Raw genomic sequence first — 14,496 nt, 5'->3', positions numbered from 1 at the left:
AAATAAGAATATAATAGCCTGGTTTTAACAAAAAAAAATCAAGATTAAATTCAATATATTCTGAAGGAGTGAATTCTTAGCAACAGCTGAAGGGGAAGTGGAATGTATAAATGCCTCTTTCATCTTTATCAAATTACTATTCAGTGCAGTTACATTTATTAATAACAACATCCCTTAAACCACATTGTGAAAATCCATTAGCAAGAAATGCTTTAAAATGCTCAACAGGCTGTAACAGATGATTTACCAAAAGCTAAAACAATTAAATACTATGAGCAGGGTGGGCATTTTCATGGGCCATGGAGCTTGGCAGGGGGACATTAAGGTATGATCAGAAATGGACAGTTTGCACAGCATAACTTTTTAATTCTCTCATCTCCATTAGGAAGGGGATAGGCAAGCTAAGAGTGTTTTCTGACTTTTCCTTCATCTCACTTCCATACGTACTCACCACTAAAATTGCTGACGGGCATTTCCAAGTCATCACCTGTGACATTTGCTAAACACTGAGGTACCAGACTGCTCTGAATCAGGTTTGGAGAGGAACCTGTGAGAGCAGATCGCTGCTCCCAGAGGAAACATCCTCTGACTGTCCCAAACCCTGGCAATAAGAACCCTCTAAGAAGTTTCATTGTCCCCATGAGGGTCTGACAGGGGGGCAATCGCTGCATTGTTTTCTCCTTCAGCACACCCTGCACTGGCCCTGGAAATTCTCATACTCCCCTCCTGTATTTCTCTACTTGTCCTTTTAAACGCAGTTGAAATGTCAATCAGTGCTGAGCAATCACTGTGAAAGAACTGGATATTGACTCTAAATTCAGGTGGAGGATTCTCTCCTTATTTCCCCACAAAAAAATCGCCGTTCCAGGCTTTGGTGCACACCCCACAACACAGAAGGTTCGCTCAGGTCCCGGGGGATGATTCCAGAGGGACAGGCTGAGAGTCCTTCCCTCGCTGCTTGCGGCTTGGAGCAGAGAACAATAATGGCACAGAGAGCTCCACGCAATCCCAGCCGTGACTGCGGCTATCGCCGCCCGCCGCACAGCCAAAGGAGGGCTGCCATGACATTGCCTTTGCTGCTGCACAAGGCAAAGCCTGAGCCAGGGATTACAGGGAAAGGTGAGGGGGAAGGGGCAGGAGGTGCAGCCACAGCTGTGGAGGGAGTGAAACAGCAGCTCTGGGGAATCCCTGAACTCTCTGGGATGCACAGGGGGTTGCTGTGGGCTGCATTTTGGCAGACCTGCTGATAGATCAGGTTCCCCTTCCAGATTTGATCATTCCCATAACCCATAAAGAGATGCCTGAGGCAGGTCAGATTGTTTCTGAGGCAGATACACACAGTGCAGCGCAGTTCCCTCCAGAGTGAAAAGCTCTTTGCACGTCTAAGCTGTAGGTTTGATTCACCCCAGCCGACAGACAGACCTGAGTCACACACCAGCCACCCTCGTGTTCATCTGTGCCCCTGGGGCCTTCCACTTAGGAGCACGAAGCAGTGGCAGAACAAATTTGTGGCAGAATGTATCTTCTGTAATTGCACACGAGCCAACTTGTTAGATCATTTTCTGTCCCAGCTGAAATTGCAGCTCCGTGATTGCTTGTGATTGAGCAGAACTAAAAAACACATAATTACACAGGCCAGGGCACAGACATGGGCAGCTACAGATGCTGGTGCTTAGCTGGGAAACTGCAGCACATAGTGGGGAAAAGAAAAGTTGGAAATGATGTGCACATTCCACCTCATTCCACTGCAGAGCTTTTGGCCTTCAACTTGTGCAGAGCAAAAGGCTGAAATTTCTCAGGTGTGGCACAATTTCTCTTTTTGCGGCACAAAACATCAAAAACTGTGTCAGTGCTTGAGCTGGTGGGTTCAGCTGGCCCAGCCAGATGAAAGCAGTCTGGACTAACGCTGGGGAGACAATACTTGGCATCTCCCAGGCACATCATTCTTGGCTGTAACATCCCCCTCCTGGTTCATGTTCTGTTTTCTCTGTTGTTGACCTCCAGTGATGGAAGAAAGGGGTTGGACAGGGAGATGAAAAGGAGAAGGCAGTGATGGCACTGGGAACAGAAGAGAGGCCTGAAGGAATGGGAAAGAGAAGGAACAGCTGTGGGGCTGGGAGGGAAATGGAGAAAGGAATGAAACAGATATGCTTCCCCTTTGGGATGGTGGGCTGAGCCAGTGTGAACAAATCAGGGCTAATATGAAAGGGAGGAAACCAGAGAAAAGAAAGATGGAACAAGGGAGATCACAGAGAATATCAGGAAACAGCACTAAGAGGACAGAGATGAAGGCTGGGACATGTTGGGGAAAAACAAACAGTGAAAAAACTTCTGGAATATTATGCAAAAGACAGAGAGAATTAGAAAAATGACTTATGAAAATGCCAGCAACCCAGCTGCTGAAACTCCTGTACACTTACGTCAACATCACACCACAGATCAGCACCAGGGGAGGAGGTTTGGGGCTGATTTTTAATTTCATGGAAAGGCTTTCAGTGATGCAGAGCATGAACTTCAGCTCCCACTGAAGTCAGAGTGGTTCAGAGGTGCTTACAGCCACAAGAACACAAGACCCAGCCTGATAAAGCCCATGAGATGAGAAGCTACATGACAACCTTGAGAACAAGCAGCCTCTACCTTGTCCAACTCCCACCTCAAGAGCCAGGGTGATAAGGACCAGCACGTGCAGGGAGGGAGCCCAGGGCAGGGACACTGCCCAGCCCTGCCCTGCACCACAGCAGCATTTGCCTCCTTGTCCCTGATGAGCAGTGAGGTCCTTCATTTACATGTCTGAGCTTGAGTAGGGGTAAGAGGCATCCTCTTTGCTGCTTGAAGTGAAATGTTTGGCTTATTGGCACAGCTTGTTTAATTTGGCTGTTAGTGCTTGGTCAGTGTTATTAGAGAAAGCAATAAAAACACATTAAATACAAGGAACTACATTAAAAAAACATGGAGTCTGCAATGCAAACCAAAAAAAAGCAGGAGGGCTGAGTATGGAGACAACCATTCCCTCCTTCAATCATCCTCTTCTTCTCCCTAAACATGGAGAGTGTTATGGTGGAGGGCTGGAGGGCCCAGGGGTCACCGTTCATCTGGGAAATGTCAGATCTGTATCCACATCTGGCTCCTTCCCCCAGTGCCAGGGTAGCTGTTGAGGTCAAAAGTGGGGGCAGATATTTCACTCTGATGCAAGATGAGAATTCAATAGCACTGAGCTCCTAAAACTGTAGCTTCTGCCAGAGTTTTGCTTCAGTGCAATCTCCCCAGAGGCAACTGGTGTCCATCCTCAGCCATATCTCTCCAATCTATATAAACCATCATTAAAGTGCACCTGAAGTGTTCTTCCTCTCACACATCGCTGCTGAGCTGCTTCCACACTCAGTTTTTACACTTGCCATGTTTTTCCATTGTTTTCTTGTGACCATATAATGAGGGGCAGGTCCCTCCACCACAGAGAGGGACTGAGAGACACCAGAGTGACACACATCACCTGTCCTGCCTGGTGCTCACTGCTTGAGCCCAGCTTTTGCAGCTCCATCACATTTCTTGGGTTCTGCTCCAGGTTGAGATTTTTAATTGCATTTTATTAACTGATCTGAGCCACAGCTGTGTCCCCACATTTCTGCTGCACCATGAAAACCACAACTGCATGTTACATGTGGGACAATGGTGAGGTGATTGTTGTTCAGCCTGGGATTCCTAAGGAAACAAAGCATTACATGTATTGACTCTGTGTGTGTGTGAGTGTGAGTAGTTCTAGAACAGCATCAGACAATTTCAACACAACAGAGGAGAGGATCTCTCAAAGCTCTGAAGCTCCCAGAGGTGACTGGGAGGACAGCTGGAGGATACAGACACCATTAGTATTCCCCGAGGAAAAGGCAGTGGTGAGTGCTCCCTTCACAGCAGACAGGAGACAGCACACAGGTGAAAGCTGCTCATTAGACCTGCTGATCAGGAAATTATTCCTGAAAAACCTCAGTGTGCCTGAACACCTTCTCTTGCCACTCCTATGGGAGCTGGACCCTGCCTAGTTGTTACATTCACAGCTTTCCCCACTCACCTGCCTTTCATCCCGAGACCCAAATTCCAGGGGAAGGGGGTCCCTGAGTGCTACTGCAAAATAGCAGCAGAGGCAGCAGTGAGAAGATCCAGGTGCAGAATGTTGGAACTGCAGTCCTGCCCCTCAGCACATCCAGTGTTCCTGCCCAGGGCAGCTCTGAGAGCGTGGTGGAAGTTGCAGGAATTGGATCATTGGCTTGAGCATTGTCCCTCTGAGGGCACTCACTCCCTACGCCACGAAATGACAAGTTATTATTTAACAGCAGACCTCACAGGAAGGAATGGTTTTCTGTATTCATGGCCTCTAACAAGCATAGCAATTGTTTACTGTACCCTGAGCAACCCTACAGTAGCTATAATGCAATAATTATAGAGAATCTTTCCTAAAAATGTATTTCCAATACATCAGCATAAATTCAGCTGGCATTGAACACATGAGCTCAGCCCAGCTTCAGAATCAGATCATGCACTGCATTTGTGCAGCTGTGCAAGCACTCTGGTGTGGAGCTCTGGAGCCAAAGCCTTGCAGTGATGGAGGGAAGGACAGGAAGCAGCACAGAAGCAGACAGAAGAGCCACAGGTTCTGTTCTCTGTGGTCAATGACAACAGAAAACAGCAGGATAATTTTCAACCTGGATAAACTGAGGGTTTGGAAATCATAGCATTTTTTAATCTGGGTGCTGACTTGTAGGTCTCTGGTTTTACAGGTTCAGTCTGAGTCCAGGCTGCACCAGCATTTTTCATGGAGATGATTCATTATTATTATTTTATGTCATCCCCACACACTAGAATAGCATCTAGAGGATCCTGCAAGCTCCTTGGAGGATCCTTTATTTTGCTCAATATTAGTGATCTCCAGCTCATGCTACTGTGCCTCAACTTCCTCACCTGAAAATAAGGCCAAGACAGAAACCCCTCAACCTAGGGGTCTGTTCAGGTTTTGAAAACAATTCTAGCACCTTGAAAGAAGGTTTCCCTAGAAGCCAGTCTGCAATTTATTGCTTCAATTAAAAAGTGTGTGTTTTACAGTCCACAGTCTGTTTACACCTCTTCCAGCTATCTCTCTAAAAGAGCTGGGCTCTGTTGCTCACAGATTTGGCACAGCTTGTTGAACAAGCAGGCTCACCAACCTTCCATGACACACAGCACTTGTGTGTAACTTTGCAGGCTGTGTTTGACTTGTCTGAACTTGAACAGTCACCACTGATTGATTGGCTTCTAAAAATACCCGCCCGCCATGTTTCGAGGTCTGGAGAGCTGCTGTTGATTTAGATGGAGACTTTCTTGCTGGTCAGAAGCTAAGACAGACATCTGACACCCAGGCTCTGCTCCTGCTCCTGCTCCTGCCCTAGGAGGGACCAGCAGAGAGACCCAGGCCTGCTCCACACACAGCTCGGTTCTGGGGCAGGATGAAAGCAGCCCTACCCGTCTCTCCTCTTCCTGCATGCCCATTTCCAGGCTCTATTGGTACTCAGTGGGATGATCTGCAGCCACCAGGAGCTGCAGGTGTCCCCACAGGGAGGGGAGAGCTTCCAGAGGCAGCCATTGCCAGCAGAAGGCATGGCAGCACACCCTGCAGAGATGCAGACCTGGCCACTATCACAAAGCCACCAGGAGAAAAGCCAGGCTGCCACCTCCAGAGGAGGCAATGGATGTCCTGTTGGTCTGTAACCTGTCATTGATGGCACTTTTGTTCCAGCTCTAAGAAAGAGCTCCATCAGAGGATAAAAACTACTTTGGGCTCCTTGGAAAACCACAGCTAGACAGCTGCTTATGGAGTATCAGGCTGATAGAAGAAATTAGTGTTATTCTGGGAGCATGTGGGCTTGGAGAGGATCACTGCAGCCAGACACTTCCACAGCTCCACATTCAATCCCTTTTGTGCACAGGTTACAAAATGGGACCTGGCTCTGCTGCCCCAATCCGAGGTCTTGCAGAACCCATTGTTCCAAGACTCAGAGCCCTCCCTGTTTTCATTTTAAGTGTATTGCATGACAGTTTATAATTATTCTGCCAGCCAAAGATTTCCTTTATTTTATATCATATTCTTCCTCTGCAGCAGCTACAGAAAGCAGTGCCCTCACTCCAGCTCTCCTACTGGACCCACACTCCTTTGGCTTTTCCTTGCAGGCACCACTCACTGTCCCCGTCACCTTTAAATTCCACTCTGGATTTATTCTTCCCAAAGATGGATGATGAGAACTGTCCATGGCTTTTCAGATGAAAGTTCAGCTGTTCCTTGCACAGTGGCAGGAGCAGTTCCTCATCTTTTCTGGAAACAGCTTGCCCGATAAACCCAATGATCTCATTTGGCTTTTGTGTTCAGTTTTAAAAGGGGTATAAAGCAGGCTCTCTGCTATTTCACTTCATTTTATTTTAGTGTTTGTTATCTGGAAAGAAGAGGGTAGTTAAAGTGCCTTTTTAATTAAATTCCTTTAAATCTTTGAAAACAATAAAGAAAGAAAGATAGCAAACAAAGTAAGACAGAAGAATTACCATGTGTATGACCAGTGGTATTTTTTCCCGTAACACATTTATATATAAATCTCTTTTCCAAAAACTTGCAACATTTCTCAGTTGCTCAGTCTGTCTCCTGGGTAACGTGACACCTCACAAGAGGAGCCTTGTGCCTCTGCTCTTTAGTGGGACATGGGTCTTAGGAACTCTGTTGAAATTCTCCTCTAAATAAAGAGCATTCCTAGTTTCTGGAAGGTGAGAAGAGCTTAGGGTATTGCATCCTTCTCTCTGCTTCTCTCCATCTTCACAGAGCTAATGAAAAAGGCTCTGAGCAGCAGTAACTTCATTAAACCATGGTCCCTTTGGGCACACAGACTCTTTCTGGAAAAACTCCTAAGAATTTACATGAGCAAGGAGACAGTAAATAGGCTTAGGTTTGCTGTAAAAAGGTTCAGATCTGCAGTGTCAAATGTTTAGAGCTCCATAAATTAAAAATAAAGTTGAAAAGCCATAGCTTAGCTGAAATAATCTGACAAAGGTCCTCTGCTGTCAGCACAGCATCTACAGGATGAAATCTCACGCTTGCGCTGGGTGTGGAAGAAGGGGGTCTGGCAGAAGCTCAGACCCTGTCATTCAATCAAATCCCATGTGCAATAGTTCTGACCACAATGAAAACTTCTGAGTGCAGAGCTGCATCCTGCTGCATCCTGCTGCATCCTGCTGCATCCTGCTGCATCCTGCTGCATCCTGCTGGATCCTGTGTCTCAGTGTGCTGGAGCCATCAGTCCAAGAGATCGGCGCAGTTGGAAGCACAAGTGTGACCAAGCTGCTCATCTGCCATTGCTCCAGCTGGCCACAAGTAGCACAGAGGGGATGTAAAACACTGCAGGTTTGACCATAGGGCAGTCTAAAATCCCACGACATTAAGACTGGAATGTGTTTTCCATTTTCACTGGCACTGGGGAATCAGGAAGGTGCTGACGTGCAGGTTGCTGTGAGGGACAGTCTGTACTGCAGCAGCACCTCAGAGCTCTCTCCAAAACCAGATCTTTGTCTCCAAAACCAGACCTTTGTGGCAGCTGCTGCTTTTAATGTACATTCAGCCCTTTTAAAGTACAGATTTCAGAAATGTAGGACTGGGTACTGAGGGCTACTTCACTTTCTACCAAATGACTCTCAAACATTGCTTGCTGCTTGCTCTTTAGTAATAGCTACTTTAGGCAAGTTTTTTTACAACTTGCCTGATTTATTTTTTATTAATTGCTGTTATATGCTTTTTTTTTAAATAAGGAGACAATGCTTTCTGTGTCTCCTTCCTCAGACACCACTGCTTTCCCAGGGATCTCTCAAACACCAAGGCCAGAAACCAAGTTCAGTTATTGTAGGTTGAAGTTAATCTAAAATTGGTGACTTGTCAATTTTAGTAATTTTAATTTCCCATCTATCTGCTTGGGTTACACACACATAAAACTTTAAAATAATATGCCTTCTCTCTCTCCCCACATAGAGAACCACTGTGTTTCCCTGTCCTCCATAGAGCATGTGACCTCTAGCTGCTCTCCTTGCTTATCAAGTCAAGGAATTCATTCAGCTCCTCACAGCTCCAGCCACTGACTCTCCATTCACATCCCTCTAAAGGCCCCACCAGCTCCTTGATCAGTTTAGAGAGATTTATATTTGTGTGCCCCTTCATATCCTTCCTCCTCAGGCTCTGATTTACCATTGTGGCTTCCTTATCACTCTATAGCACTTCCTACATGTTTGTCTTTAGAGCTCCTTGTTTTCCCTCTTTGAAATCACCCCCGAGTTGTGTTTCCTTAATGGCAGTGGGAAAAATTCATCTGTCAGAGAGGCCTTTGCAAGGAGCTGAGCAAACCTGAGCTCCTGAGGAATGCAAATGGCATTCTGCTCCTCACGCTGGCCCTAAGCACAGGAAGAACTTTCAACCTATATCAAACTTCCTTGGGCAGTTCTCAGACCCTTGCCTGCTTTTACATTTCCTGTGCATTCTCTGAAGAAAAGCTGTGTGCCCTGCACAAGGCATGAGGAAATATGACCTTTTTCACCTGCTTTCTCTGTGCCCCCTCTCAAAGAGCTACTCCAGCCCAGCATCCCTTTCTCTAGCACAGACATCCACAGCTGCACAATTCTGCTCTCCATTTCTTCCCCCCCTCCTGGGTTTTGTGATCTGTTCATTACACAGTTTGTGCTACCCCATTAAAAAAAACATGACTAATGGAAAATGCAAGGTTGTGCTGGAAAGTACAGTGGCTGGGTGACCACCACCCTGAGGATCCCTTCAGGGCCTCTTGGGGTCCCAGGTGAACTGATCTGGACAAGAATGATGGACCAAAGGGAGCCACAGCCCCTCAGTGCTCAGCTACTCCTTGGCTGGACCCAAGGTTCAAGCTCCCGATCTTTTAACTCAGCCTTTGAAGTTACTTTCACAATCATTCTCCTGCTCCTAAATATTCCCCTCTGCAGGGATTAAAGCTGGTAGTAAAACATCTCACAAATGTTTATGATCACAATTACACCTGTTCCTAGAAGAATTTCACAGTCAATTGAGTCACATTATTCTTCTCATATTGGCCTTTCCTGCCCTGGTATCCAGATTTCCCAATCAGACAAACCAAGAGAGAGCCCTGGCAGGTTATGAATTCAGAGTATTCTTTAAAGTGTTTTAAACTCAAATCCTCACCAAATGCAGACATGCAAGCCAGGCAGATAATGAGATGTCTTCAACCAGCTGAACTGCAAAAAAAAAAGAGGGAATGTTTCCTGTAAACATTGCCTCTAAAGCACTGGGATGTGCATGGCCAAGAACTCAAGCCAGCTGCTATAATTTCTAGATCAATTTTATCCAAATAAAGGCATTCCTACTGTACATTGCACAGCTTTGATCCTTTAGGGAGGAATTCCAGTCACCAGTGTGACTGATCTGGATACAACCAATACTCTAGCATTCAAGAGGCTGGGCAGAAAAGCAGGGGGAACATTTAAGATTTCCTTGGCATTTATTCAGCCTGAATTTCCTGACAGAAAAACAAAAGCTCAGCACTTATGGGTGAAATTCCCCCATGACAGAGTAAGGTTTGTCTTTCAAAGAGGAGCTAAGGCAGGCACAGTCAGGCCATTTGGAATTAGACTCTACAAAGTCTAGCTAGAAGCAGGAATAGGAAATAGAGTCTTTGAGAGTCCCCTACTCCCATCAAAATCACCTGGAAATCCCAGGTGCTGTAAGGAGAGGAGAGTCTCCATTTGTGAAATATTCCTGGCCAGAGTTCAAGTTTCACTGTGATCACTCACTGCCAATCCACTTGCAGCCCCTTTTCTCCTGTAACCTCCTTCAGCTGTTAGCACCAAGCAGCAATAAAACCATATCCATGTTCACTCAGGAATCACATTGAAATGCCTTCATGCAAAGGGAAAAGTTTCACATCCTACACATCAGATTTCACGTGGGAACAACTTTCAGACTTCCAGCACAGAATAATTTTTCCAATAGGAAAAATCAAGTCCTATAGTAAAGGCTGATCTAATAATTATATTCACAAGGATCACTCCCCATCTTTGAATGTCTGTGAAATTGTCACAGAGATACCACAGCTATATCCTCCCCTAGATCTAAGGAAAATCTTATCTCATCCACTGAGATACAGTGACTTCCAGCACAGTGCTCAATAGTTATAGCTCTGTCCTAAAAGTCCAATTGCACAACACAGTAAAAATAGATGCAACACGAGCACTTACAAAAATGTACTGCAATGTCAAACAGCTCTGCCAAAAAAACACAATGGCAGGCCTTGGTCCTGCAAAGCCCCACATGCAGTCACGCTGCTTTTTCACACATTTGGAATGGCTTTTCTAAAATCCATGCAGCTATCCATAACAGGCAAGGCCTTTTGCAGGACCAGGGGACTGCTTTACTTGTTCTACTGGTGGAAAATTAGATCTGTTCACTCCTATATAACCTCTTTCAAACAGTATTGAATTACCTACAAGTTACTAAAATTAGACTAACAAATAAATTACTTTGCAGTCGAGCTGATAAAATGTGACTGTTTACATATGATTTAATCCTAGAACTAAGATTAAAGACTACTTCAAACAGAGCCTTTATCCAGTATGTCACATAAAACTCTGTTTGGCTTCAGCAGAGCCGAGAATGACATTAACAACCTTGTTAATCACAGATTAAGAATGGAAAAGGTCCTACTTGGCACCAGGTGAGCCATCAATAACAACTGGGATGCAGGGGAGCTGCAGGATGACCGAGCTGGAGTGCCAAGGAGGAGCTCCAGGGCTGGAGCTGTGCCACGGCCAGGCACAGCAGCTCCGGAGCAGCCCCTGGGGACAGGAGCTCCCTCCTCACACCAGCTCTGCCCGAAGTCCTCCAAGCCTCTGGTGGAGCCACTTGAAAAGTCAGCAACTATCCCTGGGAATCCACTGGTTTCTAGCCCTAATGAAGTCCCCTCCCCTTTTGTTGGTTTGTGTTTTGGATGAAACAAGGCACAAGGCTGATGTTCCTCACCTTTCCCTTAGCAAGGGCAGCATAGGCATGTGTTTAAATACATGTTAAGGTCCTTGTCCATCCCTGGGAAAGCCCAGCACTCCAGAGGCCCAGGCAGAGGCTGAGCACAAGTCTTTGTTGGCACAGCCAGTGGAGCTCCTGCCACCCTCCTCTCTGGAGTGCACAGGCACCTGGCACCAAGGCCAGGCTCAGGGACAGGCACCTGGGCACTTCTCACAGCAGCTGCCACCTGCCAGCACCTCACCTGGCCATGCCTGTACCTCACCTGATCATGCTGTACCTCACCTGGCCACCCCTGTACCTCACCTGGCCATCCCTGTACCTCACCTGGCCATCCCTGTACCTCACCTGATCATGCTGTACCTCACCTGGCCATGCTGTACCTCACCTGGCCATCCCTGTACCTCACCTGGCCACCCCTGTACCTCACCTGGCCATCCCTGTACCTCACTTGGCCATCCCTGTACTCACCTGATCATGCCTGTACCTCACCTGACCATGCTGTACCTCACCTGGCCACCCCTGTACCTCACCTGGCCATCCCTGTACCTCACTTGGCCATCCCTGTACTCACCTGATCATGCCTGTACCTCACCTGACCATGCTGTACCTCACCTGGCCACCCCTGTACCTCACCTGGCCATGCCTGCACCTTGTGCCCTCCCTCTCTTCAGGGGACTCCTCTCTGGTGCTCCACAGTACAGGTACAGCCACCCTACACCCTCCAGCTCTCCCCTCCAAGAGCATCTTTGTGCTGGGGTGGGCAAGCAGCCCCTCTCAGTTAGAGTGTGGTCCATGGCTGACTTGCAGGCACCACCATGGAACAGATGTGAGGTGGAAATGGGCTGGAGTAGGAAGAAGGTCCAGGCCTACAGGACCCCAAGCCCCAAGTGAAGCCCTGCAAGGTCCCTTCCGCTCATCCAAGGCAGGATTCCAGCACCACAGGCTCCCCCAACCCTACCAAACCACACAGGGAGAAGAGAAAATCTGTTCCACATTAAAGATATCTAGCAATCATTAAAAGCACAACCACAAAGGCTTTGCATGAGCAGTCCTTCTCATATTTACCTCCCATGCAGTCCCAAGGTCCCTTAAAATGAACCAGAGACACTTTGCACATCAGAAGTTGCAGCAGCTGCCCTGTGTATAAGCACTGGACAAGCCTTCCCACCAAAAACCCACTACAGAAACTTTGCAAGCCCCTCTTTTAGGTTTTAGCTCTTGATCTGCAAAATCCAGGTGTACATGGGCAGCACACAGCACTCTGGGATGGCATCCAGGGATCCAGTGGGCATTGCCAGCCCAGCTCACCTCCAGCACGTGAAGTCAGCACAGCCAGCCTGACTGGCCAGCTGCAGGTGAGTTATCTCCCAGCTGTTTGTTGTAGTCAAGACAGAAAATAAAGGGGGGACAGACATTTATTTCCCCAGGATAATTTTAGATGTTTGTCATAAATCTCCCAAAGGTAAAAAGCAGAAGAAAAGATCTGGAATCCTCCCTTCTGCTGTGCAGGAGATAAGCTGTGATTCAGCATGAAAGTCCTTCTGAGTTTTCCCTAGTTCCCATTACTGCACTGCCCAAATATCCCATTGTGAAACAAAGTCTCCCCCAGCGAGGTGCAGTGCCAATGCACAAGAAACATCAGGGGGTTTACAAAGAGAAGAGCAACCCTGGCGCCTGATATTCTGAAAACGCTGCGCAGCCGACCTTTGGGAAGCAGTTCTGAAATCCCTCTCATCAAAACAGAGGCTCCTAAAATCACTTCTCATATTTTATAATGTTGGTCGATCTCTGCCCTGACAGTTTAGCAGCGGAATTCAAGTTTATGGTCTGTACTCCACAGGCTTTACTTGCTGCAATTTACTGCATGTTAAGGCCCAAGCAACTGCAGAGAGCACGCACAGAATTATCTTCCTGCTTATATTGCATGTGGTTTGCATTGTTTAGCTTTTATTGTGTGCTCCATGCTATTAATGCCCTGTGTTTCTATAGCATCTGCCAGGTGAAGGACTCAACAGTAAAGAAAGGTAAATGCAGCTGAAGAACACAGCCAAGTCTGGCAGAACCCCCTACTCTGTGACCATTTTGACAATTTAAAGTTCTCTTGTAAAGTGCTGAGTGGTGCCTTTCTGCTCCTGCAAGAAGCCTGTGCTCCTCTGCAAACTGCTGCCAAGCTGGTGCAGGACCAGACTAGTTTATCCCTGCAGCTCCCCTGGGTAAGTGACTGAGCTCTCTGCCCTTTCCACAGTGCAGAGCCAGTGCCTGCACGTACCCATTTCCTTGGGAAGCTCTGCAAAAGGGCAAAGCTGAAAAATGCACTGCTGTGCAGCCAGCCCTGATCCAGCTCTTCCTCCCCTGCAAGTCCTGAGGGCTTCACTAGCATGCTACTGTCAGTACCAGAAAAAGGAAATTCTCCTCAAGGTGTTTGGGAGCCAGGACTAAGTGTGCTGACAATTATTTTGCTTGCACAGAGCTGCCATGTGTTCAGGTTCTCCTGGATAGCTATTTTTTCCCTCATACAAGTAACACATAGCAGAATTAGAAGACTTTATATATTTGCTGAAAAGGTGGAATTTTCAAAGGGAAATAGAGATAAACAATGCTTGTCTAGGATTTCTGGCTATCCAGCAGCCAGTTTGAGAGTAGCAGTTGCTGGACTTTTGGCATTCCTGGTTTTGTCACATATACAAGGATCAGCTACACAACAGACACGTGTCCCTGAAGATCTGAGGCTGCTCTGTGCTTCTACAACAATCTCAGTGTCTGAGATTGCCCTGTGTGTGCAGATCAACTGCACAGAACACACACACAGGATGCTTCCTGCAAATGCTGCATTCATTGTGCCAATAAACAGATTTCTGCAAGGAAATATTTACCTCCACTTGGCTTTTAGCAAGTCTTCCTGTACCTCAGCCTGTCAGTGGGATGCTGTCATCAATCCACAAATCCTGCAAACACCCGGGACAGATATAATTTCAGCTGAATCAAAAAGGTCACCCAAGAGCAGCACAATAACACAACCAACTCAATCACACGGGGTATTTGTCAGATCTTGTTCCTGTGTGTTCTTCTCAAATCTGACTCTCTCTAGATTCTGACTGAGCCATCACACTTCTGCCTGTGCCCCCGGTACTCAGACATATGTTCAGCTGTGGTTAAATTTGACTTCTTGTTGTGTTATGCAACTGAGTTTTACTCAGTGTTATCTTTTGATTGACTCCTCCACTATTCCCCTCCCAGCGGATTTATCTGAGGCCAATGACAGCCAGCAAATACTTACTAGAACTCTTGTCTTTGGCAGCACATGCTGGCAGTAAGTGTTTTCAGGCAGTTTGAGAAGTGGGTGTCACTTACATTAGCTCACTCTAAAATCTTGACTCACCCTTCATGCACATAATCCCTCCTGCAAATTCTAGGCCATGGATTTTAATAGAGTTTCCAAA

The sequence above is a fragment of the Passer domesticus genome, chromosome 20, assembly GCF_036417665.1.
Source record: "Passer domesticus isolate bPasDom1 chromosome 20, bPasDom1.hap1, whole genome shotgun sequence".
Lineage (NCBI taxonomy): Eukaryota > Metazoa > Chordata > Aves > Passeriformes > Passeridae > Passer > Passer domesticus.
This window is presented reverse-complemented; position numbering follows the sequence as displayed.